This window comes from Phyllostomus discolor, chromosome 6 (assembly GCF_004126475.2).
Source record: "Phyllostomus discolor isolate MPI-MPIP mPhyDis1 chromosome 6, mPhyDis1.pri.v3, whole genome shotgun sequence".
In the NCBI taxonomy this organism is placed as follows: Eukaryota; Metazoa; Chordata; class Mammalia; order Chiroptera; family Phyllostomidae; genus Phyllostomus; species Phyllostomus discolor.
The window spans coordinates 115,799,341-115,826,496 of NC_040908.2; the positions used below are offsets into that span (position 1 = coordinate 115,799,341).

Here is a 27,156-nt window from a genome sequence, read left to right on the forward strand (position 1 = left end):
GACACTTCTAGCCCAGGTCTCAGCCAGGATGCTCTTCCACACTCCCCAGGATGATGACCACTAACTGCTCATCTACAACATGACTAGCTTTCTGCGTTTGTTATTTCTGTTGATTCTCACAAAAGTCTATGAGTGGTTAGTAATAGTACCTTCTGACAGGTGAAGAAACTGAATCTCAGCAAGTTTAAATGATTTGCCCAAGGTCACATGCCTGCAGGTGGCTGAGCTGAGATTAAAAACCCAGACTGCCTCATCCCCAAGTCCACACCCTTTCTTTGGTGCTGTGCCCCACTTTATCGAGATTCCACTGGGAGAAGAACTCCAGTTTATCCTCTTTCCCTCTTCTCCAGTCTATAGCCACTGCCCTGGCTCAGGCCCTCCTCACCTTGTAGATAGACTATTCTAAGAGTTTACTAAACAGTCTTCATGCCTTTCTCCTACCAGATTTACCTTCTCTGAACATTAGTCATATCATAGCCCACCCCTCTGCTCCAGGCTCCACACTGACCAATAAAGGGAGTTCAGTTTTCTTAAACAAATCTGCCTCTCACCAAATTTCCTACCTAGCCTCCCATTATGGGTTATCCTTTGCTTTTGATACTTCCCCTACTGTTCATTACATGAAGCCTTGTCTGGCCAAAATACAAATTCATCCAGTCCATATGCCCAATCCAATGGGATCTTGAAGGAGGAAAGGTGAGGGGATAGGACATTTGAAGTGAAAACACAGCTGAAGTAAAGGCATGAGGGTGGAAGGATGAAGGTTTTAGTCAGTCTTCCCATCAGTCAGATGTGGCTGCAGGAAGGAATATTGTAGTGGAAAATCTCAGTGGAGAATTCTGCCAATCTGTGTTCAAATTCCAAACTGGGAGAGAAAAAAAAAATATCACGTTCAGCCTCATGAGTTCAGCCTCACCGATCTCAAAAGTGATTCTTTGGATCGTGGTCATTGTCTAATGGCTTTGACTAATTCTCCCAGAAAATCACTCCTCTAATTAGTATCTTACCAAAAGAGTTGGCCAGCTAGAGATAGTAGAGTCAGCCCCTGTTTTCCCAGTTCCTCCCAATTAGAGAAGGAATCCTGTGTGAGTATAATGAAGTCTTTAGCATCAGATCAGACATGGGTTTGACCCCTGACTGTGTGTGGTCTTGGGCACATAAGCACTCCATCTCTCTAAGCCTCAAGGTCCTCATCTGTCAATAGCAGGTAATTGAGCCTATCCCTCAATGTTGTCACAAGGCCTTGAGAGTTCCTGGGCAGAGCTGTGGAAAGATGAGTGTGCAAGCACATCCAACTCTAATCATTTTAAAGACGCATGGTTTTGTAGGGGAAATTGTTAAAAGACCAGACTCTGCCAACCTGAAAATCATCAGGGCAGGAGTTACAATCAGTCTGGCAAGGCAGTTAAAAGATGCAATTTGTTTCATCTGGCTTCATTTTATGTCTAAATAGGGAGGGAACTTACTAAACCCCACTCGTGACAAGGAGAGCCAAACTACTTGTGTGCAGCAGAATGCGGAGTTACTAGGTAAGGGTGATATAATGAGAGTAGGAATATGCAGCCTCAGTTAAGTGCCAGCCTTACAGTGCTGAGTACAAACGGGGCAGATTCTGGGTTTAGCCCTTTTATTAACTAGTTCTGTGACCTTGTACAGGTCATGGCAAGCTCTCTGCCTCCTGCATGGCATCTATAAAATGGACACAAAAAAGAGACAATGGCTATAAGAAAAAAATGTGAAAATAGTTAAAAAATTATATTTCATTTGAATTGTTTTAAAATCAGTTTAAAATGTGAAGCAGGTTATTGATGCTGTTGTGTTGGTCCTTCGTACAATAGCCAAAGTCATCAAAAGACCCTTCATAAATATTTCTGTCCTCAGGAGCTCACATTCTAGAGGGAGACACTGACATGTGCATAAATCACTCTGATGCAAGGTAAATAGTGGTAAGTACTGCAGGAAAGGAACAAGCCAAAGGCTCTGGGGACATGGGAGTTGGGAAATTAATTTCTAATAGGGGGATCTGCAAAGGTTTCATGAAGGAGATAGAATTTGGGTTGAACCTTGAAAGCTTGGGAGAGCTATGATTTATACTATCTTGTCTGTGGCTCATGGAGGACACAGAGCTTTCTCCTCTCTAACTCTGAGTTCCTGAAGGGGAAGGACACTGACTTTCATCTCTCCTCACCAGGTCCCCAACACAGGGCCTGGCAGCCAGTTCTCCATAAATGTTGTTTGAGTCCAATTAATAATGGTGATAGAAGGAGAAGGAGTCATACTCATAATATCAGTAGTGCTTATTTTTTTATTGAGAACATGTTATGTTTTGGGTTACTTAAAACATCACCTGGGAAGGTGGCGGCACTGCGGATACATCTGGGGTAGGAACACAGCAGCCCATACCTCCTCCTAGGGGCCAGCCTCCACTCTTGCATGGGCCAGGCCCAGAGTACCCTCGCGGGCCACCGAGGGTCAGGCAGACCAGTGGACAAGGACCCAGGTTGAAGCCTAGGAGATTATGGATAGGCCATGGGGAGGAATCAGGCAGTCTCTCCTGGATCCAGGACCAGTGGCCCTTGGGTGGGGTCACCTCACACATGGTTGCCCATAGTCATGCCCTTTGGGCTCGGCCACTCTGTCCTTCCTGTCCCAGAGCAGGTGCGCCTGCCCTTAACCTTTTTCGAGACCAGGAAGAACAGAGGTGCGGAAGTTTCTTTCACCCCCAAGCTGGCCCAAGTCCACTGCGGGTCAGCCTCAGTTGGTGGTGAGGTCATAGTACCGTGGGTCCTCCTGTCTGTGACTTCAGGGTTTCTAGGAGATGGGCTGTGACGTCATAGCAGTCCTTGGCCCAGAACTTGGAGGGGAAAGGCCAGTTGGTTCCATAGATGAGAAGAAGAAATTGCAGTCTCCTGTTGCCTGGAATCGCAGTAGATTTGAATTGAAAGTTGTTCAATATCAGCATTTTACAAGTTTGATCTTTCTAGAGATCAGACCAAAAGAGAATCTAGTCACTTGCCATTACTGACTCTCTCCAGTAGGAAGCTTGAATAGAAGTCCTCAGTCCTTCACTGAGCTTGACTTTTGAGAGCCTCTGCTATGTACCAAAAATGTTGGAAATGGCAGAACAAAGTGCATCCTCTGAAAATCAGTGAGGAAGCTCTGAGAACTCCCATGAGCCACCAGGAGGCCATAAAGGACAAAGAATACGAAGCTAGCCAAATGAAAGAAAGTGTCTTTCCTCCTACCTCTCCTGGTAAAGTATCATCTCAAAATCCTTTTGAAGTCCTTCCTCCAGATGTTCTGTACAGTATAAGTGGGAAGAGCCCTGTAGAAAGCAGCTTGAATGTTAAAACCAAGAAGAATGCACCATCTGCAATAGTCCACCAGGGTGAAGGGGAAGGGTCATGTGATACTCGGGCTGTGTTGAAACTGGCAAATACCAAGGAGAAGGCTGAATTCTTTCCAGCCCACCAGAGTAGCAATAGGGTAGGACGGATGAAAATAAAAAGCTCCAAGGATATTGATGGGAGAGCTACTAAAAGAGGGAAACAATCAGGCAATCGTAAAGCGGCTAAGATCCAGTTAGAAAAGATGAGGGAAATCTACATTAGATGCATGGGCCTGAGCCTTGTTTGTGTGGCACTGAGCACAGTTTTCTGCATTGTATGAGTGACAGTGGGGTTGGTGTCTGTGCTGAGAGGCCTCTGCTGGTCAAACAGAGGATGGATTTGATTTGAGGAAATAGGCATGATTATTCACAGGCCAGGGAATCAAACAGCGGGTAATGACCCCGGATCAAATGTGAGGCTCTGCTGTAGAACAATGAGACCAGTTCTCTTGTACAGCTTGTACAATAAAGAGAGCCTGAGCAACAACAGTCCTGCAGGAACAAGTACAGATTCTCCTAGATGATGTCACAGAGGCATCGCTCACTTGAACAATACGTCTAGGTGGTGGTCTGCAGTTGTAAAAGTCATTTTGCCACCTCTCACATAGACTTCAGCCTTCCTTCCTCTTCAGTTTCAGTCCCTTTCACTTTCTTATGGATCACCCAGTTACAGCTGTGCACAGGACATGGTTGCCTTCCTGGAGCAAAGTGAGCACTGCTCTGCTAGCCTGTTGTGGGAAAAACTGCACTAAGTCACCTGTCATGGTGAGGAGTTCTGGGCAATTCAGAGGTGTGTCCCCAGTCTCTGAGCCATTTTCTGGCCCAGGAGATTGCAAAGAACCCACAGAAAGAAGAAATCCTCAGGTTGATGAACCACAGAGTGGGCCAGTCCATGTTGTTGACACAGTAGTCAGTCTGGAGTCTGAGTACCTGAAGCAGCAGAGCCAGCGTGAGCCTGGAAGCCTCTTGAAGAATAACAGCCATGGAAAAGGAGGCCGGGTGTTGTCTGCAAATGGCACTCAGATGAATGAAGTTGAAACAAACAAAGGTGCCTGGAGGCACCTGCAGGTCGGGTGAATTCTGTGGGACTGAATCTGTGGACTGTAACCTGTCAAGAGCTGACCATTGTTGTCTAATGGGGAAGCAGGCCTGGGATGGGGCTCCTCCAGGCTGTTGCTCATTGCCAGCAAGTGTGGGTTTCCACATGGAAAGGGCAGCATTGGAGCCATATCAGCAAACAGCTGTGAGAAACAGCAATAAATAAGATGTAGACATGACAGAGGAACTTGAATCACCTTTTCCTCCTCAAATCTGACCCCAAGCATTGAGTTGCCCACAGAGGCTGTGGATTGTATGAATAGAAAGCTTGTGCCACAAAGTCCTGTTCAAAAAAAAAAATCTGTGTGCATTAGCATCACTGAGTCTGAGGTGGAGAAAGGCCAGCCTTCTAGTTTAAAGTTCTGTGAAGACACACTTCCACAGAGGTTGTGATTTTTTGCCACCCAGTCAGCACCAGTTGGACTGTTCCCAGTTGAATGAAAGCACAGCTAAAGAGTCTTGGGAGGCCAGCCAGCTTGCAGATGCTGCTGAGGATGGCAGTGCATCTGAGGAAAGAAACGTTTCAGCTGATTCATTTGTGCCAACACCAGCCTCTCCTGTGAAAAGCACAGTGTCAGTGCTTGAGGCATCTAGTTAGAAGAAGCAGGTATCTCATGGCTTTCTGGAGACAAGGTTTAAAATCCAGCAACTTTTAGAACCTAAGCAGTACATGGCTTCCCTGCCCCACCACATTATGATGAAAATCTTCAGGTTGCTTCCCACCACATGTTTAGTGGCTCTTAAGTGTACCTGCTGCCATTTCAAGTTTATCATTGAACACTACAACATCAGGCCAGCAGGTTCTCCCTGGGTTCAAGACCCATGCCACACTACAGAGACCCTTGTAAGCAATTTAAGAAGAAATATGTGAAAGGGAATGTGTCCCTGTGCTGGTGGCAACCCAAGCCCTATTGCCAGGCATTGTGCAACGGGCCAGGGTACTGGATGTGCTGCCATCGCTCTCAGGAGGGCTTCCCTGGCTGTAAGCTGGGGCTTCAGGACAGTCACTGGGTCCCATGCCACAGCTTTAGCTGGGCAATCCATAAGAAAGCCAAAGGGACTGAAACGAAGAGAAAGACTGAAGTCTATGTGAGAGGTGGCAAAATGGCTGACTTTTACAGCTGCAGAATGTACTGTTCAAGTGAGTGATGCCTCTGTGACATCATCCAGGAGAATCTGTACTTGTTCCTGCAGGACTGCCATGGCTCAGACTCTCTTTATTGTACAAGCTGTACAAGAGAACTGGTCTCATTGTTCTATAGTGGTGCCTCATATTTGATCCAGGGTCATCACCCACCATTTGGTTCCCTGGCCTGTGAATAATTATGCCTGTTTCCCCAAATCAAATCCATCCTCAAAGGACAAAGACTTGCCACCATTGAGGATGTTCAGAGAAGTTCACTGTGGACTGTGCAGGCAGTCCCCAAAAAGGGGTTCCAAAAATGTTTTCAGCACTGGCACCATATTTGAAATAAGTGAGGAGTGTCCTGGGAAAAGTGTCCTGTGAATGAGAAGTATACTCATGAAGGAAAAGTCACCTTACCTTACCTTAGACCTTGTCTACCTGATTCTGTGAGACCTGTGGTTGTGGTTAGAGATGGACTTCGTGCCCCGTGCTGTCCGCAGGGTGTATGAAGTAACGCTGTTAACATCCAGTCATGTGTGGTGGACAGCTGACTGAGTGGCATAATCACCACAATGCAACTAGGATAGTGTAGCTACAATGTTGTTATTGTCTCAAATTTGTGTATCCTGTATAAAATATGAATGTTTCCCAAATAAAATACAAATGTTTTCTGTATAATATGTGTATGTGAATGTCTCTAAGAAGAAACTCGAAATAGTTAAGAGGTTAGCCTGTTGAAAAGATGCCAAACAATGGTGTAACTGGACAACTTTAAAATTAACTTAGAGAACAATCCTGTGTTATATTTTAGTGATCCAACAAGAATAAGATTATATAGTCAGATTATAACATTCTTGTCTACTTACTTGTTACAATTTTTTTATTTAAGTAAAAACATACATTAAAGTACAAAACAAAAAGCTCTGGCTGGTGTAGCTCAGTGGACTGAGCACTGGCCTTCGAACCAAAGCATTGCTGGTTTGATTCCCAGTTGGAGCACGTGTCTGGGTTGCAGGTCAGGTCCCCAATTGGGGATGCACAAGAGGCAATCACACATTGATGTTTCTCTCCCTCTCTTTCTCCCTCCCTTCCCCTCTCTCTAAAAAATAAAATCTTGAAGAGAAAAAGAAAAACCATCATCTCATCTGACCATCCCAGCAATCCCTGAGCAAGGTGTTATCATCACACCCTATTCCCATCTGCCTGTGGGACAGATGAGGGAACTGAAGCCCAGAGGGTGCACTGCCCTCACCAGGCCCCACAGTAGTGGGCAGTATGGCTGGATTCACTCTCAGGTCACGTGAGTCCCAAACCGATAAGCTTGACATAACAGCCAGAACATGAGAACAACATTCCTGAAAAAGGTCTGAGAACAATGGATTTTATGACATTTCTGGTAGAAAAAAAGGTTTGAATCTAACACACACACATGCACACACACACACACACACACATATATATCTATATCTATATATCTATATCTATATATATGTATATATACACCTGCCAGGACTTTCCAGAGAAACAGAAATAATAGGCCACATTTCTATATTGAATCTTTGACAGAACTACTTCTTCTCTAGGAAACCTCAGCCTTTGCTCTTAAGGCCTTCAACTGATTGGATGGGGCCCACTACATTATCAAGGTTAATGTGCTTTACCCTAAATCAACTGATTATAAATGATAATCCCATGTACAGATACCTTCACAGCAACATCTAGGCTCGTGCTTGACCAATAACTGGGCACCATAGCCTAGCTATGTTTACACATAAAATCAGCTACCACAAGATGTAGACAAACAGGGACCCCAGAAAGGTTTTAAATGTAGCCCACTGTTCCCAAATACCCACCCTATTGTCTTGTTATTTGTAATTAGCATATTTTTAATGCATGAGAACAAAAGTTTGAGATTCTGTGCACTTGTTAAGAGAAAATACACTTTTCTCATAAAATGGCTATTTTTAAAAAATTCATACTTGGATTAAAAAAACATAAAATGCCAAGTTTTGATTTAAACATCAAAATATTTTATGTATGTTTAATTTTAGATTTTGCTTCATGAGGAAGAGTATTTGACTCCTCTGGTATGTGTGTGCTGACCTGCTTTAAATAGATTTCTACAAGGGAGCTCTGGACTGTCATTCTGTGCCACCTCATGTGTCACAGACGGAAAACCAGGACCCAGACCAGGCACTCCAATGGCACAGCTTGTCACCTCAACCAGGACTCCTGCCCTGTCTCTGGTGGGGCTTCATTCATCAGCCTCATTACCCAATTTTATTATCAGCAGAGAAAAGAAAAGTAAACACAGAAAACCCACATTCTATGCTATAGAGTTGCATGAGCCATACTCAAGCCAGCTGTGAGCCAGATGTCTGCCCTCCCCAACAGGGCTGCAAGGGATTCCCTGGGTCTTGATGAGCAGATGAGGGAGAAGACAAGGATTTCAGGTTCAGGGGAGTCCAACCCCTCTTGGGGACAGGATGAGGTGCTGAATACAGTCAGTGCCACCTGGAGTGAGAGAGCCTGCATGTCGCTGGGAACGTCAGGCAGGCAGTGAGTGCTGGACAGAGTGAAGCCATGAGGCTAGCATTCTGAGTTTTAGTATTTGCTCTGCCTTCTATTAGCTGGGAATTTTTTTGCTTCTATTTGATTTTCTGGGCCTCAGTCTTCTCTGTAAATTGAGGAAAAGAGTGGCCTAAAAATAGGAAGGCAGATAAATCAGAAGACTCAGGTTTAAGTCCTGTCTTTGCCACTTAACAAATGAATGGCCTTTGGGCAATTCACTTAGCCTCTCAGCTCTTAGGAGAGGTAATAATTCCTTGTAAAGTAACTCATGTGAAATGCCAACCACAACATCCATCCCTCACAGCAGGTACCCAGTTCCTCCCCAGACTCTCTCTTTCCTTCACAGCATCTAAATTCCAGAGACCGCTGCTTTCCCAAGATCTCCAGTCACCTTGAGACCCACATAAAAATCCCCATGTCACCACCTCCACACTAGTCAGTCATTCCACATCTGCTTATTTAGGAACTCTGCTGGGCTTGTCCATGTCTTCAGAGCTGCTGTGCTGGACCTGCAAGCCACACCCTCAGCCACAGACTGGCTGTCCTCTGTAGATGACAGATCTCAGTTTCACCTTGACTGCATTGATGACATTGCTTCCAGGCCCCAGCCCCCATGATGGAAGAGCTTACTACCCACATTCTCTGGAGGGAAAACCACCAGCTTTTCAAGAAGAGAGTGGAGTAGAGGCCTGAGGGTGGGTCGTGACAGCTGGTGCTACTCAAGCATTGATGACATCTACCACCCACACTTTGGAAACTAGGTGTGGCTGCCTTTGTGTCTTGCTCCCAAATAGCAACAGGGACCCACTCCTTTTCACTTGCTGAGGAACCCATGTGGTAAAGTTTCTTAAGGTCTTTGTTTCTGTCAGGCAAAAAGGCAGTGGTCCCCATGAGGCCCCAATGACATCTGGAATCCAGCACCCAGCTAGTCTCTGTGGAGCCGGAACTGCACCTGCGCACCAACCACATTTGCCTGTGGAAACCAGGGCAGGTTACAAAGAGCTTCCTCTGGAGCGGGCCTCATGTGTGCAGGCGCCTGTGAAGGTGCTGATTGTGATCTGGCATCTGAAGCCCGGCTGCCCCAACACTTTCCACTGAGTCGCATTCAAATCTGAGTTCATCCAAGACCCTTGTTTGTAGGGTTGCTCCAGGAAGGCAGAGAAATAAAATTAGCACATAATGTGTGAGTCAGAAGGGAACTGAGTAATTGTCTAAACCAACCTCCTATTGTGAGAGCCTCTGGAAATTTCTACTGCTCAGACTCAAGGTCCCTGCCCAAGCCCCAGCTGGCAGCCTGCTCCTTCCCTTTCCTTCTCACCAGCCCTGGGGCTCCTGTTGCCTCCTTTGCTCTTTAGCACACCCCCAGCTGCTCCATTTCTGAGGATTCTCTTTGCTCACCGAAACAACAGGGCCCTGCACCTCCACACTAGCAACTCCACAGATAGATAAACAACAAGCAAGCCCTTTACAGTTCCCCTACATGGGACTCGAACTCAGGTAACCAATGGGAGAAAGCACCCAATATCCTTGGGTGAGAGCAGTCTTATGGCCCCTGGTCTGTCATTCCTAATGCCCTCTCTGCAAAATGTAGGGTATAGGATACTCCATCTCATTTTCATTTCAGGAGATTTAAGGCACCAAAATTTCTCTTATCCTGTGACTTAAAATGACCTCTATTTCCAGGACTAACTAGGTCAGAGGACAAAATCCTGGCCAGACAGGGGGTCCCTCTTTCCTCTAGACAGAGACCTCATCCATAGAATTATCACCTCTGGGCATGTTCTCATAACCCTTTATTTTATATATGAGAAACTGAGGCCAAGTGGGTTTAACTTGACTATTTACAAAGCTCAGTTTGGTGTATGCATGTGTGTGGTGTAGTGCAGATTTGTCTAGAAAAAGGGTACAAATGGCTTTAGCAAAAATAAAAAAGCCTTGTAGCTTGGCAACCAGATGCTCACTGTACATCAGAAATCCTGACTTCCACTGCCCCCTACTAGATGCATTCCCTAACACAAGTCATGTATATGTCTACCCTTCAGTGTCACCTGTAAAATACAACTCATACTACCCTTCTCACTTTCTACCCTAACAGAATGTAAAATATCAGATTCTGTGCACACCTGCAAGGGATAGTATGCAATTCCTAAAAGGTGTAAGGGATAATGCAAAAAGTAGTGTTCTCTAGCCAAATGAGATTAGGAAATACTGGGCTGAAGAGGCTTCTTATTGCAGGACCTCTCTGTGCCTTTAAGCTGCCAATATGCCTTTGGAATCTCTAAGTCTGGGGTATAGTGTACCATGTTTCCCAAGGACATTTGACCGCTAAGTGGCATTTTGATGACCACATCATGGGCCCAGGGTTCTATAGGATCCAATATTTTTCAAAGCACTCAGCAGACATGCTTCAAACAGCTTCCATGGCCCAGAGCATGAGAGATTTACCTGTCCCACTGTCTTCCCTAGACACAAGAGGGAAAGGCAATTTAGTAGCATAAAAGATAGCTTTTAAGAGCAATTCCTTCTGGCAGCAAGAAGTAAAGAGGGCAGGTAGTGAGCTTTAAGAACCTGGAGCTAGACTGTAATGGCATTAAATGAAGGAGTCATTGGGAGGCCCTGTGCACCCCATATAATTATAGGAGGTTTCAGCTTAGAGGTAGCCCAGCACATCCAGGGCACTCAGAAGCAATGATGTGAAATGGCTGGATATTTTTTTAATGTTTAACACCAAGGGAAAAATATGACAGTCAGAACTTTTAAAATTATGGCTTGGAACTGAAAGCAGATCAGGAACATTAGCAGAGAAAATCCGCATCTTCTCTGCAGAGTGGATCCCTCTGAGAACGACTGTACCCCCAGGGACACGTATGGCTGGCAGTGTGGGCCCTGTCCCTGCTCTGGACTTTTGCACATGCTGTTTTCTCACCTGCAATGCCTTCCCCCCTCATTCAGGTACTGGGGACCACCCCACTCCAATGCCCTGTTTTGTCTGCTGTTTATTTTTTTTAATCAACCAGTTTGATAAAACCAATTATAATCCAAATGTCTATTAATTCTTCCTTCTTTTCTTAGCCCTAAATACCTGCTCTACCACCACCACCAAATAAATGTACTGCACATGGATATCAGGAGCAATGTAGAACTTACTTAAGAGTCCACAGAGGAGCCTGCAGAGAGAATTTACATTGCATAACACATAACATTTGAGGTTTTGTTGTTGGATTTTTTTTTGTTTTTTTATATTTCTTATCTGCCCTAGGCCCTTTCCCTACCATGTTTCCTCTGGGGTCCCTTGTGTATTTACCCTTTTATGTGGTTTATGGCTGATCTAGCACCTATCTTTTATTCCCAGATCTTAGAGCAGGGGTGTCAAACTCAGGGGCCACATCAGCCTCGCAGTTGCCTTCAAAGGGCTGAATGTAATTTTAACCCTTTAACAATTAAGGAGTAGTTACACTTACACAGTCCTAGAATTATTTTGGTCCTTTGAAGGCAACTGCAAGGCTGATGAGGTCCCTGAGGAAAATGAATTTAACACCCCTTAGAGTTTAAAGGCAGAGCTAAGGGACAATGCAGAGGAGTGGAAGGGGCATGACTATTGAAGTCAGTACAGACCTCCCTTCAAATCCTTGCTTTGTAACTTCTGGGTTGAGGGATTTTGGTCAGGTCACTTTACTTTTTTAAGACTCCATCTCCCTTTGGAGAATATGGGGATGATACTACGTTGCGTGATTGTTTTATGGATGGGAGAAAAAGAACGAAACAGCATGGTGCCTGGCATAGAGCAGGCACTCAGTGGACTTTGAGAACAATGATTCAGAGAGGAATCATGAAGTGTTTGAACCCAGATGGTGGCTGTTACAACGGGAAAGAGAGGCAAGTGCATAAGACATTCTATCTCAACTTAGACTGGGGCTGCACTGGAGTGATGGCAGGTCTCTGTTAAAGAGATTAACTGCTCAGCCTGCCTTGAAGCACAGAGTGACAACCACGATGGGGCTTGACAGCTGAGCATCAGGGACTGCTGTGAAAATAAGCCAGATGTCCCCCAGGGCTTGCCATGGGTATACAAGGCTGAATTAATTAATTAAAATAATAGTTGTAGATCTGCTTGATGTTCAAACAGATAAATGACAGGGCGACCTAATTGGTGGTGAGTGTGAATGGGACAGTTAATAAATGGCTTTTTGACTATAGGTTCTAAAACATCTTTTAAAAAAGTCACACTTCTTTTTTCAAATTCTGTTTGTGGATATGCGTGTTTCACATTGCTTTGCAAAGTGACTGCTGAGGCATAAAGTTGATGTACCTGCTCTAATTCTCAACCTGGTCACAAGTGACAAAGAACAGCATATAATAGTTGGCTCCTTCAGAAAGCAGAACAAGTCAGAATAGTCTGAAGGTCTTGAATGCTACTCAGTAATTTGTATTAGAAAGACTTAGCTTCAAACTTAGACAAAAAAAAGATCAAAGTCCTAACTTTGACCCTCAAGAGTTTGAGTTTGGCCATATTATTTAACTTCTCTGAGCCTCAGTTTCCTTCTCTATGTAATTTCTTCCTCACTCAGTTGTTCTAAGGAACAGTTAAGATGACCTAAGGGAAAGGAGTGCCTGGCACATGGTTCAGGCTCAGTACACATTAATTTCCCTTCCTTAAAGGTTGGATTTACATTATTGTGAGTCTTTGTGTTGGGTATAACAGGGAAGACAAAAGAAGGCTGTTTAGAGGTTTATACGTGGCTTCAGTTGTCTGCAGTTGGTTGTTTAGAGTAGAAGTAGGAAGCAAAAAACACTCAAGAGTGTGCACCTGGAATTCCAATACTGCTGGTGAGCTGAGTTACATGATCATAATATAACAGTGGAAAGAGAGATACTGTTTAAAAAGAAGAAAGGAAGGAAGGAAAGGAAGGAGGGAGGAAAAACTCTCATGAAAGGAGGGATTGAGGATCTAAAACAGGGGTGTCAAACTCATTTTCACTGGGGGCCCCATCAGCCTCAAGGTTGCCTTCAAAGGGATGAATATAATTGTAGGACTGTATAAATATAATTACTGCTTAACAGTTAAGCTAGAGCTCAGCACTGCCTCTGGGTAGAAACAAGGTGCCAGGCTGGATAAAACAAGATGGAGGGCTGTATTCGGCCCACAGGCCTTGTGTTTGCCACCTGTGATCTAAAAGTATTAAGATGCTGAGCACCTACATAGTGCTGTGGAAGTGCAAGATAAAGCATTTAGGTCATGGATAAAAGGAAAAAAAGACACATAAATGATATTATCATGGAATGAGCTTCCAAGTCATGTACCGAGTTCATCAACAGGAAACCCTAACACAGAAGCCAGGACTTGTGCAGGGTAATAGCCCCCACTAGTGTCTTAGATAATGGAAGAAAAACTGACACATTTTTTTTCTTGACCATTTTATATGCAAAGGTAGGAGCCACATGAAGAATTGTCCCTTAGGACCCCCCTCAGGGCTGAGTGGTACTGAATCATCGATGGTGATGCACATGTGACATGGGTTTGGTAGAAACAAACTGTGTCATAAGAGAGTCAAACTAGGTCAAGACTTCCCACTTGCACCTTCATTCATTCTTGACTTCAGGAAAGTAGATCTCCAGAACCTCAGCATGATCTCAAGCCTTCAAGAAAACAGACTCAAGTGTTCGAAAGGGTTATTTTAATCACCATCTTGAGTGGCCTGGTAAGTTTAGAAAAGGCTGCGCGGATACCTGCACAGTCACACAAAAAGCCTTGGTGCATTGCTAATGGTCTCGTACATGTTGGTGTCACGGAAGCAGCAGAGATCTGAGCTGGGCATGCCTAGGTTTGAGTTTTTAGGTCTATCACTATGAGCTGTGTAGCCCTCTGGCAAGTTCTTTAAGCTTTCTGAGCTTGTTTCCTTATGCATCAAAAAAAAACAATGCTACTTTTATTGTAGTATCAAATATGATTAAATAATATAATATGTGCAAAACACGCTACCCATCCCTAGACATAGAAACTGCCAAAGGTAAAATATGAGGCTTTTTCTTCTGCTTTGTAGAATTGTTTGGCAGGTAGATTAGAGGAAAGCCTGGGGCTGAGGGGTGGGGGCAGATTGCCGAAGTGAGTCTGAAAATTTTTCCTGCCCTTTGGGCAAGATGATGGAGGGGCAGCATTTTATCCCGAAGAAGTGTCTTGAATAGTGGAATTGACAGTCTTTGAGGGAGATTATTTTGAACTTATTAGATAGAAGATAATGTTCAGGCAGAATTTTTCCAACACTGTACAAGCAGGCACCAGTCTTGCCATAAGGACAATTACTTTCTTATCACCGAAAGTTTACAGGGTTCCTAGATCACTGCTCTCACCTGCCCCCCAGGCCCCTCTTTACAAAACCTTGGGCCCTGGCTGGTATGGCTTAGTGGATTGAGCATCAGCCTGTGGACCAGGAGGTTGCTGGTGTGATTGCCTGTCAGGGCACATGCCAGGGTGTGGCATGGTTGTGGGCCAGGTCCCCAGTTGGGAGAGTGAGAGAGGTAACCAATCGATATTTTTCTCCCGCTCTTTCTCCCTCTTTCCCCCCCCCTCTCTAAAAATAAATAAAATCGAATTTTTAAAAAGTTGACATAGAGACCCTTTAAAAAACAAAAAATCCTTGGCTTGGATTGCCTTTCACCACATTGTTTTGGCAGAGAAATGACTCACCGCATCCTTTCTTTCTTTCTTTCTTTCTTTCTTTCTTTCTTTCTTTCTTTCTTTCTTTCTTTCTTTCTTTCTTTCAAGTTCTTTTAAGGAATTGAAAAACCCTTGGCATAGTAAGACCACAGATGCAACCTGAGAATACAGAGCCAATATAAATTCTGGCCTGAAAAGGCAGACCACTGGAGAAGAAGCCAGGGACCTGGGACCTAGTCCTCACTCTGCTAAATTCTTAGCTCTGTGACCCTGAGCAAATGGCTGGAAATCTCTGGTCCTTAGTCTCCCTCTTCATCTGAAATACAGGGAAATGTTGGGACAAAATCTGGGGACAGTGGCTATCTTTATTTAGCCTGTTGTTAAAGTCTATTAGAATGTGAGAAATTGTGCATTGCCAGCATGGTGAAGTTGAAACGCCAGCCAAGAGGTATTTGAGTGACAACCATGTGCAGAAATTATTCATAGTCCTTTATGTCTTTAATTCTTTAATCTTCACCTCTCTATGAAGTGTTATTACTATTCCCATTACACAGGTGGGAAAACTAAACCACAGAGAGGTTATATAACACACCCGACATCACAGAACTGCTAGGTGCCAGAGTCAGAATTTGAACCCAGTCTGCAGGCTTCAAGGCTGCAGACTTTGCCGTAGATCTCTACTTTGGAGTTGGGCAGACCTGGTGGATGAGGTCCCCTCACTTATGATCTGTTTTGTACAAGCTGAATTATGTAACTACTTTGACCTCAGTGGCCTTATTTACAAAGTACAGATGCTATTTCCTCCCTCACAGAGTTGATGCAAGTAAAAAAGTCAGGTCAGTATGTATAGCAGGATGAATGAATAAGAAATAGATTAGCATCATGATTTTTTTCCCACCCCAGGAAGGGGAAGCTAGTTGCAATTCCATAAATCTTGGCTTTCCTAAAGAGTAGACAACAAACTGATAGAAAATAAACTAATGGGAAAAATGAACAAAATAGTTATGGATTATGATAAATGCTAGGAGAAAGTAACCAGGATGATAATAGGGAAGAACAAGAGATTCCTGTGTGAATAGGGTGATCAGTTAAGAACACTGAGAAAGTAGGAAATTGAATACAAAACAATGAAGATGGTTCTAATCTTGTGGCAGGGGTTGGAGGACCTCTGATAATAACTGAAGCAGCAGCAAGCTCTGGGAAGAATTTATCTGAAAGAAATAACAGAAGAGGATGGCATTTCTTTTGCCCGAGGTGGCACAACAAAGGATCCTGTGCACCTTTTCTGTGTGTAGTTAATATTGTGAGTAGGGCCTCATAGGTCCTAAACAAATCTGTTTTTGTTCTCCCTCTTGTTATCATCTATTATGTGGCAGTGGCCAGGGGAGGGATATACAATTAAGCATTCTTCTTTCATTTGGAGAAAAGTATGCCACTGTGATCTGATTGGAATCAACACTTCAACTTCTCTCTTCCCAGAAAAAAAAAGATTTTGATTTTAATTTTAACATGAAAATTTGATGAGCCGAATATGCAGCATTGCCTGGGTCGATATCTACATTTCAAATGCATTTACTGTCATTACTGAAAGAATCTTCACTTGGTGAACCATTAAGACAAAGCACTGAGTAAATTAGCTAAATCATGCCTAGGGTAACCACTTTGCAGGGCTTGTTGGGAAAAGACTTTCTTCCTGCAAGTGATGATTGGTGAAGGAAAGTTTCTGGAAAATGACCGTCTAGGAAGGAGAGAGCCACTGACCAGGAGAATGCTCAATGGAGGCAAAGAGAGTGGGGGACCATGTGAAATATAAAGGAACCAATAGATCCTAGCAAGACACCTTCTTATGTCTCCAACCAGCTATATGACCAGGTAGTTCACAAATAGTTATTGAGCACCTACTATGTGCAAGGTGGTGTTTCAGGCATGGAGGATTTAGCAATTCACAAGTGAATTACATAGAAAAAACCCTTCCCAACTGAGGCTTACATTCAGGTAATAGTAGATTATTATGCCCTCCCTAAATGTTTGTGCCCTCCTAAATTCAAATGTTGAAGCCCTAACCCCTGTGGGAGGACCTTTGAGAGGCAGACTTAGATGAGGTCATGAGGTGAATTCCTCAGGATGGAATTAGTGCCCTTATAAGAAGAGACACCAGAGCACTTTTTTTCTCTCTCTCCCTGTCATCTGAGGACACAGGGAGAAAGTGGCTGTCTCACCTTCTTGCTACAAACCAGAAAGAGAGTTCTCACCAGAATGCAACTAATCTCAGACTTCCAGCCTCAAGAACTGTGAGAAAATTAATATCTATTTTAAATCACCCAGCCCATGGTATTTTGTTATAGCAGCCCAAGATGACTAAGATAAAGATAAATAATAAATAAATACTTGAAAATATAGTATGCCAGCTGATGGGAAGTGCTTTTGAGTAAGGATGCAGGATATAGGAAATGCTGGCAGTGGATGGAGGAAGGAGACAAGCTACAGTTTTAAATAGGGTGACCAGAGGTGGTCACAGCATAGAAGTTAAACACATAGCTTATTAATTTTTCTGACCATCACTCATATGGCTCCCAATCTCAGCCCCACCCATTACCAGCTGCATGATATATAGGCCAGTGCTTTGTACAATTCAATAAAATTTTAATCTGTATCATAATTACCTGAAGGGCTTTTTAAATCATATTTCTGGGTTCATTACCAGAATTTCCAATTCAGTAGGTCTGGGTCATCTGGATATTCTGCATTTCTCCCAAGATTCCTGCCAAGGCTATGTGACTGGGAACCACACTCTGAGAACCACTGCACTAGATAACAGATGCCACTCATAACCTTAGCTTCCTCATCCATAAATGGAAATGACAATGTTCACATCATAGTATGCCTGTCAGGGCCGGGCACAGTTAGTTCTCAGTCAGTGATGGCTGCTGCTATTTTCATTCTTGTCAGTGAAGTTTCTGCTGTCTGGACCTCAGTTTCCTCAATTGTAACATAAGACCTTTCACTAGGAGAGTTAGCATTGTGCAAAGGCTCAATGAAGCCCCCCACACACACCCCAGATCTGTCCTGGGGATTGGGGATCACAGGAAGATTACTGGACATGATACTTTAGCTGAGTCTCAATGGGTAACAGGGCATTAGCCAAGAAGAAAGGTGGAGAGGAGGACCTGGGGCAGGGGTTCTCCTGAGCAGGGGAACCTGCATGTGCAGAAGCAGGGCAGCAAGGAGAAGCACTGCATGTTGAGGGAACTGCAAAGATACGATGAGTAATAGGTTCACAGAGTGAACAGGAACTTCTATGAGGCTTAGCAAAGCAGCTTAGTTTTATCCTGAAGCCACTGGGGGCTTTGAGGTGGGGGAGAGTGTGACTGTGTCAGATTCAGTTTGAGTGGTTTCCTGGGATGGTGTAGGGGAAGGACTAGAATGGAACAGTTGGGTCTAGAGGCTGAGAGACCAATGAGGAAGCAGGTTGTATACTGTGCTGGAATGCCTGGCTGGGAAATATGGAGGTCAAATCAAGCCCTCAGTTAGCTTACGAGCAGCTCTAGCAAGGGGCTGGGTCAGTCCAGAGGAAAGTGAGTTCTCTCTAATTTGCCTAAATGAATCATCATTTTCCAATTTGTACATGAACTAGCCGTGGGGGGTTGTTATTTGTCTTCATTTGTTTGGGCTTCTATAACAGAGGACCATGAACTGGGTTGCTTATAAGCAACCAAAACCTATTTCTCACAATTCTGGAGGCTGGGAAGTCCAACTGAGATCCAGGTACCAGTAGATTAAGTGTCTGGTGAGAAAACTACTTCCTGCTTCATAGATAGCTGTGTTTTCTTCTTGTTGTTAATTTTTATTGAATTCCTTAGGTGACATTGGTTAATAAAGCTATATAGGTTTTAATACATCATCTGAATGTTGTGTTGTGTGTTCCAAACCCCTGGTCAAGTCTCCTTTCATCACCATGTATCCCCACTTTACCCTTTTCTACCTCTCCCCACACTGCTTTCTCTCTGGTAACCACCATACTGTTGTCTGTGTCTATGAGTTTGGGTTTTTGCAGGGGTTTTTTGCCTAATCCCTTCAACTTTTTTACCCAGCTGGGCAGCCTCCCTCCCCTCTGTATCTATGAGTCTATTTCTCTTTTATTTGGTTTTTCTGTTTATAAGTAAAATCATATGATATTTGAGGCCCAGACAGCTGAAACTTTGTGGACAAAATTGAAAATAGTAGCATATGGTAATCTATTCCATTACTCTACATGTCTGTTTTTATGCCAGTACCATGCTGTTTTTATTACTATGGGCTTGTAGTATAGTTTGATATCAGGTAGTGGGATTCCTCTAAATTTATTCTTCTTTTTCAAGGTAGCTATAGCTACTTGGGGTCTTTTGTGATTCCATATACATTTTTAACTATTTCTTCTAGCTATGTAAAATACATCTTTGGAATCTTGATAGTAATTGTATTGAATCTATACTATGTTTTGGATAGCAAAAATATTTTAATGATGTTAATTCTTCTTCACCATGAACACAGCATGTGCTTCCATTTATTTGTATCTTCTTCTGTTTCTTTCTTCAGTGTCTTATAATTTTATGGGTGTAGATTTTTTACATCCTTGGTTAAATTTATTCCTAGGTGTTTTATTTTTTGATACAGTTGTAAATAGAATTGTTTCCTTAGTTTCCCTTTATAATAGCTCATTATTGGTGTAAAAAATGCAACTGATCTCTGGATATTAATTTTGTATCCTGCTACTTTACCAAACTCATTTATAAGTTCTAGCAGTTTTTGTATGGAATATTTAGGGGTTTCTACTGCAGTATCATGTCATCTGCTAGATGTCATATTTTCAATGTGTCTTCACATGGTAGAAGGGGCTACAGAGCTCTCTTAGGACTATTTTACAAGGCACTAAACTCATTCATGAGGGTTGCACCCTCATGCCCTAATCACCTCCAAAAGGCCATAGTTCCTAATACCATCATATTGTGCATTAGATTTTCAATATATGAATTTGGGGAGCGGGGACAGGGATTCAAACATTTATTCTGTGGCAGCGAATGTTACCTAAGAAAGTCTGAATCCATTCTTTAGCAGTGGTAAGTGAGAGGAAAGGGCTTAGCTGAGGAAGGATTGTGAGTAGAAACGATTGGACCTACTTCTTGTTTTAACAAGTGAAGAGTCACGGCCCAGAGAGGCTAAGATGATACCACACAACTCACAAGTGAGAGTCAGGATTCAAACTGAAAACCCCTGTTTATAGGATATAGATTTTTTTCTTCCAAATCTAAACCACCTAATGCATCTGTCCAAAAGACCTGAGCATAATATTGATAATTCTTATTTTTTGAATCTGTTACAGGCCAATGCTGGACAAGTTGCACTGAGCCAAGTACTTTTCCACGTATTATTTTAATACAGTGCCTGGAACACAGTAGAACCATGATTTTTTTTCCTTTCTGGTCTGACTTCACCATTACAGTATTAAATGACAACAGGCAAAACGAGGCTTAGAATTGGAAGAGTTCAGTTTCCATGAACAGTTAGTACTTTACATACCTTCCTTTATGTCTACAGAAATATTCACATTGTATTATGCCTGTTGTAAGTGGCAGTAGCATGAGCTTTGGGGTTTGAGTTGTCCTCTGTCACTTACTATGATAAATGTAGCTGGGTGATCATGGAAAGACTAACCTTTCTGTGTATTTGTTGGAACAGAGTACTTTTTTGATAAACATTTTTTAATGAATGAATAGAAGAATGAATGATGTACAATTGGCATTCCAAAGGGGAGCTTCCAGGAGACATACAAATAAGAGCATAGAGCTGAGGCATATAACCTAGTCGCATTTGATATTAAAATGTATTTTGATATCTTCAAAACCCATATCATCTAAGTCAGCTCTTGAAAACTCAACAAACTGAAAGTCAGCCAAACCTACAAAATGTGGTATAAACTTCACAAGCTTGTACTGCAGCCACACTCAACTTCTCCCATTTCCCAGAATATTCCAGACCCTTTCTGCCTCCATTCAACTGAAGCCACTTCTTACACCTCCTCGTGTAAGTCACAAACCACCTGTCCTGCCCTCTTTGATTTCCCAGTCCCAGCCCAACTGGCCCTTATTCTGGGGAGCCTTTTCTGACTCCTGCTCTCAGTTGTTTGGTCCTCTGGTTTCTCTCAGTCTCTCTGTGTTGCTTTAAGTGTATTGTATCCTAATTTACCTGTTTACACGCCTGTTTATCCCTATTCATTGCTATATACACAATGGCTAGAAGTGAGTCTGCCAATAGAATTTAGTTGAGTAGATGAGTGGATGGGTCAGTAGGGAAAGGGATGTGTAATGGGTGGATGGGTGGATGGATGGATGAAGGCTTTGCTTCCCATGCTGTTGTACCAAACATGTTTTGAACATTTATACAAAGAAGGTTCTGGGTGTTTACAATCTAATACTGAATCACTGCTAGTTCATACCTTCCCAGCCTCCTCCTCAGTTCTCAGTCCCCACCCTGCTCTTCCTGCTCTGTGTCATTTCTGCTCACTTTCCTGGGAGCTTCACCTGGCTCCCAAATGCAGTGAGACACACCCCACTCTCTGTGAAAGCACAATGCTAATGACCCTGGCTGAAATTAGTACTGACATTCCTTCCACCACTGAAGCAAGACTGGACAAAGGAAACGAGAGAAAAGGCTACTAATACTGGTTCCCACTTTTCCACACCACCCTGTGCTTTGTTTTCTATGTCCTTTCCAGGCAAAAGTATATTAACTAGATGATAAACTGGCCTCAGAGAAAAAGCATTCTTTTTAAAGACAAGGAACTCAAGAGTTCTGAACATCTCTGTCCCTAGTTTTTCCCAGGCATAGAGCATTTGAAGGCAGTAGACCCAAATTATTAGAATCACAAAAGATTAATCTTTACAAAGACTTTTAGAAGCTGGTTCTAAGGTTTTGAACTGTATCAGACCTGTGCTCTGTTGTTCAACCAATATCAGTGGCTGGTATGGAGACCAGCTCATTGAGTGGTATCAACACATTGATCTAGCAATCATGATTCAAATGAGACAGTGCAATTTGTGTTCTCAGCACAGGAACCCAGTAAACACATTGAGTACATTTCTAAACAGTAAACATACCAAATGAAATTCTAATATCTTTTTATATAACTGCAACTTGACAGAATTCATTTACTATTTTCTTTTACCCAACCAATAAAATTTCTTTTTCTTCATGTAATACATCCTGACTGTTCAAACCCCAAGATTATTTGAAAGCTCCTTCCTCCTCCTTTCCACTGTCCTCGTACATTCCTCTTGTGGTTCAGTCACCTTATTCTGTAAAAAACATTTGTTATTATGTATATTTGCCCCACTAGACTCTGAATTCCTCAAAATCAAGGATGGTCTCATTGATGTAAGTATCTCTAGCTTCTTGTACAGGGCCTGGCCCAGAGCAGACACTCAGAAAATATTGTTCAATTATGCTGTATTTCATAATTTTACTCTCCTAAAGTTTTGAGGAGGGAGGGGTGAAGCTATGTGTTATTATTTCTATCATGAAAATAACAATACTAAGACACAAACATCTCCAGTGACATTTCTACACACTTACTTAGTGGTAGAGCTAAAAGTGGAGTCTCTATCCTAAGGATGCTCTCAAGAGGTTTCCAGCCCCTCCCCCCTACTCCAACCTGTGCTCCCATCTCACAGAACACAGCTCTTGTGTTCAAGAAAGCTTGCTAACAGACCTTTTGAGATGAACAAACACAGGTTCCAGAGCTTGCTTTTAGATAGCAGTGAGAGCTAAGTTGCTGTGCATAATAAAATAACAGGATTTGTTACTTTTCTGTCTGGGGAAGACAGAAATTAGGTGTCTCTGGAGCTAAAGGGAAAATCAGAGATAGTGCAGAAAGAGGTTGGCTGCAATGTACACTAACTCTAAACAAAAGTGAGACAAATCTCTAGGCCCCAAACGTACTAGACAAAGGTGCGCATTGAATGAACGCTCACCAGCTAAATGGAGCCTACAGATGTGTCTTGTTTAGGTAAAATATTGGAAGATGTTACATAAAATCCAGATTTCATGCTTCTCTTAAAAAATCAGAAGTTATGATAACCCAGGTCTGCTCCATTGGAGCTGGGTAGTTGCTGCTACCTTTTGTCCCTTTGAGGATTGCACTCTCTAGTTTGTCCCAGTCCCCACCACTCCCTATAGTCCTCATGCTGCTCTGACCCACTTGACTTCTTTGTCAGGCAATGCCTGCCTGACACTCATTGGCCTTTGAGTTTGCAACATCTGCACAAAGAGAAAATGACAACTTATAAAAGAAAAGGACATACTTTAGTCCCAGCTCTCCTGTGGGGTACACCTAGCCATGTGGCAAATGTTGTAACATCTGTGAGGTCAGAGGGGGTCAGAGAATTATTCCCATCTCCAGGTTGATGAAACTAAGGTTCAAACAGGGTAAATCTCATGACCATGGTAACAAAGCAAGTGAATGGTAGAGCCAGGGTTCAAGTCCTGGTTGATCTGATTTCAGATCTTCTATTCTGTCAGACCTATCCCTCTAAGCATTTGTTCATTTCTCCCTCCTCCAGCTCCTCCCCAGCTCCTTTGATTCTGAACTTGAATACTGACCCAGAAGGTCTCATTCATTTGCATATTAATTGAATGTGGTCTAAGAGGAGGGTCATTGGTTCCAGTGTGCAGCCTAAAGTCACATTTTTAAAAATCCTAGATAAACCAAGGTGTCATTTGCTGGTTCTTCTTGGTTAAGAGAAGGAAAAGGAGAAATAATTAAATGACCTGGGTGTTTGGACTTCAGTATTCAGACTACTAATTGTTAAAGGCAGGGAACTGATAAGTGAGGGGCAGGAGCTATGCTTAGTACATCAAAACCCCTGTTTGCTGCAGACATGACAAGGTAAGTTGTAACTAAAGAGGAGGATGTGTGTAATTAAATGTCAAAACATATTTTGAAAAATGGTTTTTAACTTCTCAAATTTCCCAGCAGGATGAAAAAAAGAAACTCTCTAATAGAGCTGGTTCCGCCTCATGGGAGGCCAGTAAGTCATCGCTAGATGGCAGAAACCTGGAGCAGAGATAGTCCAAATGTTGGTAGCGTGTGCTTCTCCTTCTAATCAGATGGTAATAGCTAAACACACAGAGGCCTAAGTGATTGTGTCAGGCACTTAAATACATTATACCATTCGATCTCCACAATCATTGTTCACAATGTGATTTACTCCCATTTCACAGATGAGAAAACTGAGGTTCGGAGAGATTTTTAGTAACCTACCATTTCCGTTCCTTTCCCTCAACTCTCTGCTTTAACTAGTAGCCAGCTACTTCCTACACAGGTACTGTGAATCACCAGCATGTGAAAAAGTTGTAGAAAGAGACAAAAGTGTGAAGACTTCCCTAGACCTAGGTTCCAATTTTGGCCCTCCAGCAGTGGAAACTTGGGCAGTTTAATCCAGCCCCTCTGAGACTCATCTCCCTTATCCACAGATAAGGACTTTCAGAGTTCTTAGTAAATGAAATGAAATAATATACACAAGTACTTGGCATACAGTAGATGGCCCAAACCTGACATTGAATTTTCATCACTAATTTAAACTAGTTGATTCCCTAGTTATTCCTGAGCATGAAAGAAACTTTTTATTTCTTCTAGTGGAATGAACGGTTTCCTCCATGCTAATTCTGGTTTCGTCTTTGGCCAGCAGGACTGGGTGGCCAGGACCAAGCCCGTGTGATGCAATGGCCTGAGCTGTGGACTGGGAATCAGCTGGGCCTGAATGTAGGCACTGTCTTTGCCATTTGGTAGTTGTGAGACTTGGGCCAAGTTCTTTCAGCTTTAAGACCTCACTTTCAAAAATCAGTAAGTGGAGACACTAACTACTCCACAGCAAGATGGCAAAAATCAAATGAGATAAGACTCCTTAGTAAAAAATTGTGAGGCCTAATGTGCTCTTCTCTGGAGGCAGGGTTTTACCCCCTTTGAGGGAGTGAATAGCAGTAACTCAAGCTTTTGAGAGTCATAAACACTTTCCAAACCCAGTAACAGTCATGGACTTCCCAATCTCCCACATGCAATGTGCATAAGGCATGTATGTATAATTTCAAGGGTTCATGAACTCCTCCAAAACTCATCCATGACCTTCCATGGAACATTCCCATCTCCAAGCTTCCAAACCCTTTTATACCTGTAGAGGATGGGGTCTGGATAGGTCCCACCATAGATGCTGATGGTTATTTCAGGGAGCTGCTGAGATACAACCAGAAGGTAGGCAGAGCAACCACAGGTATGTGCCAAGCTGACTGCCAGGGAGGAAGAGCTCAAGAGAGAGGGTGAGCCCTGACAGATCTAACCTACCCTTACAGACCACTCTTTGCTTTAGCAATACCTCTCCTTCAGAGGTATTGTGCCCAAATATAAAAGGAGCAAAAAAGAGCTAGAGACTGATGGGAGACTCACCCTCTAGGCCTCCAGAACACATTCTGGAACTAATGCATGGAAGCAGAAAGGAGGAGGGTTCCAGGAAACATGGGACAAACATAAGCCTTGAGTGCCTCCCAATTGGGAACTGTGACCTCCTCTTGCCTGTATCACCAGTGTCCAGCACAAGGGTGAGCAGCATCAATGGACCAATGGATGACCTTCTAATGAGATTGAAAAGTCTAAAGATGTATACCAGATTCTACTATCAGAGTAGAATTGAACAAGACCTTCTTCAAGTCAAATTGAGGCTCCTAAGAACCAGCTTTGTCAAAATCAACTGAACTGTTTGTTTAAAAAAAATACATGTTGCTAGACCCTATCCCAGATGCACCAAATCAGGAGCTGCAGGGTGAAGCCTGGGGGGTGTGCATTAGTGTGTGTGTGTGTGTGTGTGTGTGTGTTGTACTGTACCTTTTCTAAGTTAGGTCTTTTAGCCTGCTTAGGCACCACATTTTTGTGAGTGTGGTGTGATCATTAAGGGCTTATTTTGGTGGCATGATTAATCTAGGTTCAAGTTCTGTCTTGGCCACTTAATAGCTGTGTGATATTGGGCAGGTTACTTGAGGTAACAGCTACACTGACTTCATCTACACAATGGAGGTAAAGACACAGTTAACCCCAGGGCATTATGAGGATTCAATGGGATCCTGCACAGACTTGGCCTGGGTTAGCTGTTGGCACCAGCAAAGCTGTCAGGGAGCATTAGGTATTGCTGGGGGTGGTGAGGCTGGTGGAAGAGAACTGGTAAGGTATCCACAGTAACCAGAGGTCATCAGCAAGGCAGGTGCTCATAATTTCTGTGTTAAAGATGAGAAAACTGGTGTTCACCATGGACTTAAGGCTCATTTGTGGAGCCAGGATGTGAACCCACACATGTTGGCTGGCTCACACTCCTGAATGATGTTATTTGGATTCCCAGTAGGGACAGATTTTTGGTGTCCAGTGTAGAACTAGGACCCACAACACACCCAGGAGATTGTCAGACTGGCCTGGGTGGAATTGGCCTACACACCCCAGGACACAGCTCAAGCTGCCCTGGGTTGTGAGTTGAATTAGACACAGGGGAGGAGGGACCACTTTCCATGAAGAAGCCCCTCCCCCCACCCTGTCCACTGAGGGCCTTGGAACAGACTCACTCAGGCGCTCCTCCGTGTTAACTGGTATGCTGACACCACTTGGCATGGACAGATAGCTTTATTAGATAAAGGGTCAAATGCAATAAAATGCTTGGAGGCTTTTAAAAAAACATTGGAAACATTTACCATGACATTATTGACAATCTCGTTAATAAGCTGCCTGGACTAGAGTAATACTGCTGGGATCAGCGGCTTTTGCCTTCCCCTCCTCACTCGCTTGTGCTCCCAAAGTATGCACTTTGTGCCCCCTACGGGGTGGTTATTAGTCTGCCTTGCATCAAGATAATCTCCTCTTCCAAGCTGAAGGCTTCTTCAAGGGCAAGAACTAGTACTTTTCTATCTCCAGTTCTTAGCACATGTATTGGTAATTAATCGCACTAAATAATGAATTAACATAATGACTATTTTTAAAATTCACATTTTAAAACACATCTGCATTGCATTTTAATTTTTCCATTCTTCTTTTCCTATCGCCTCTCTTCTCTCCATTCTCACTCCAAATGATCCATTTTCACTTTCTGGCTCTCCCTAATAAAATTATGTAATACAAGAAAATATATAACATGAGTAAACACCAATAATTAAGTGACTGTCTGAATCTTGCGATTCTCCCCTATCCCCATGCCCTGAAAAACCACAGGGCGTACCTATTAGCAAAGTCAATCTCCTGTTGGAAGACTTGGA

General features: G+C 43.2%; 1 pseudogene; it reads left to right on the forward strand.

Annotated features, from left to right (window-relative positions):
* The first annotated feature begins 2,910 nt into the window (after positions 1–2,910).
* On the forward strand, positions 2,911–5,635 carry LOC114498853 (annotated as a pseudogene).
* Positions 5,636–27,156: the final 21,521 nt, after the last annotated feature.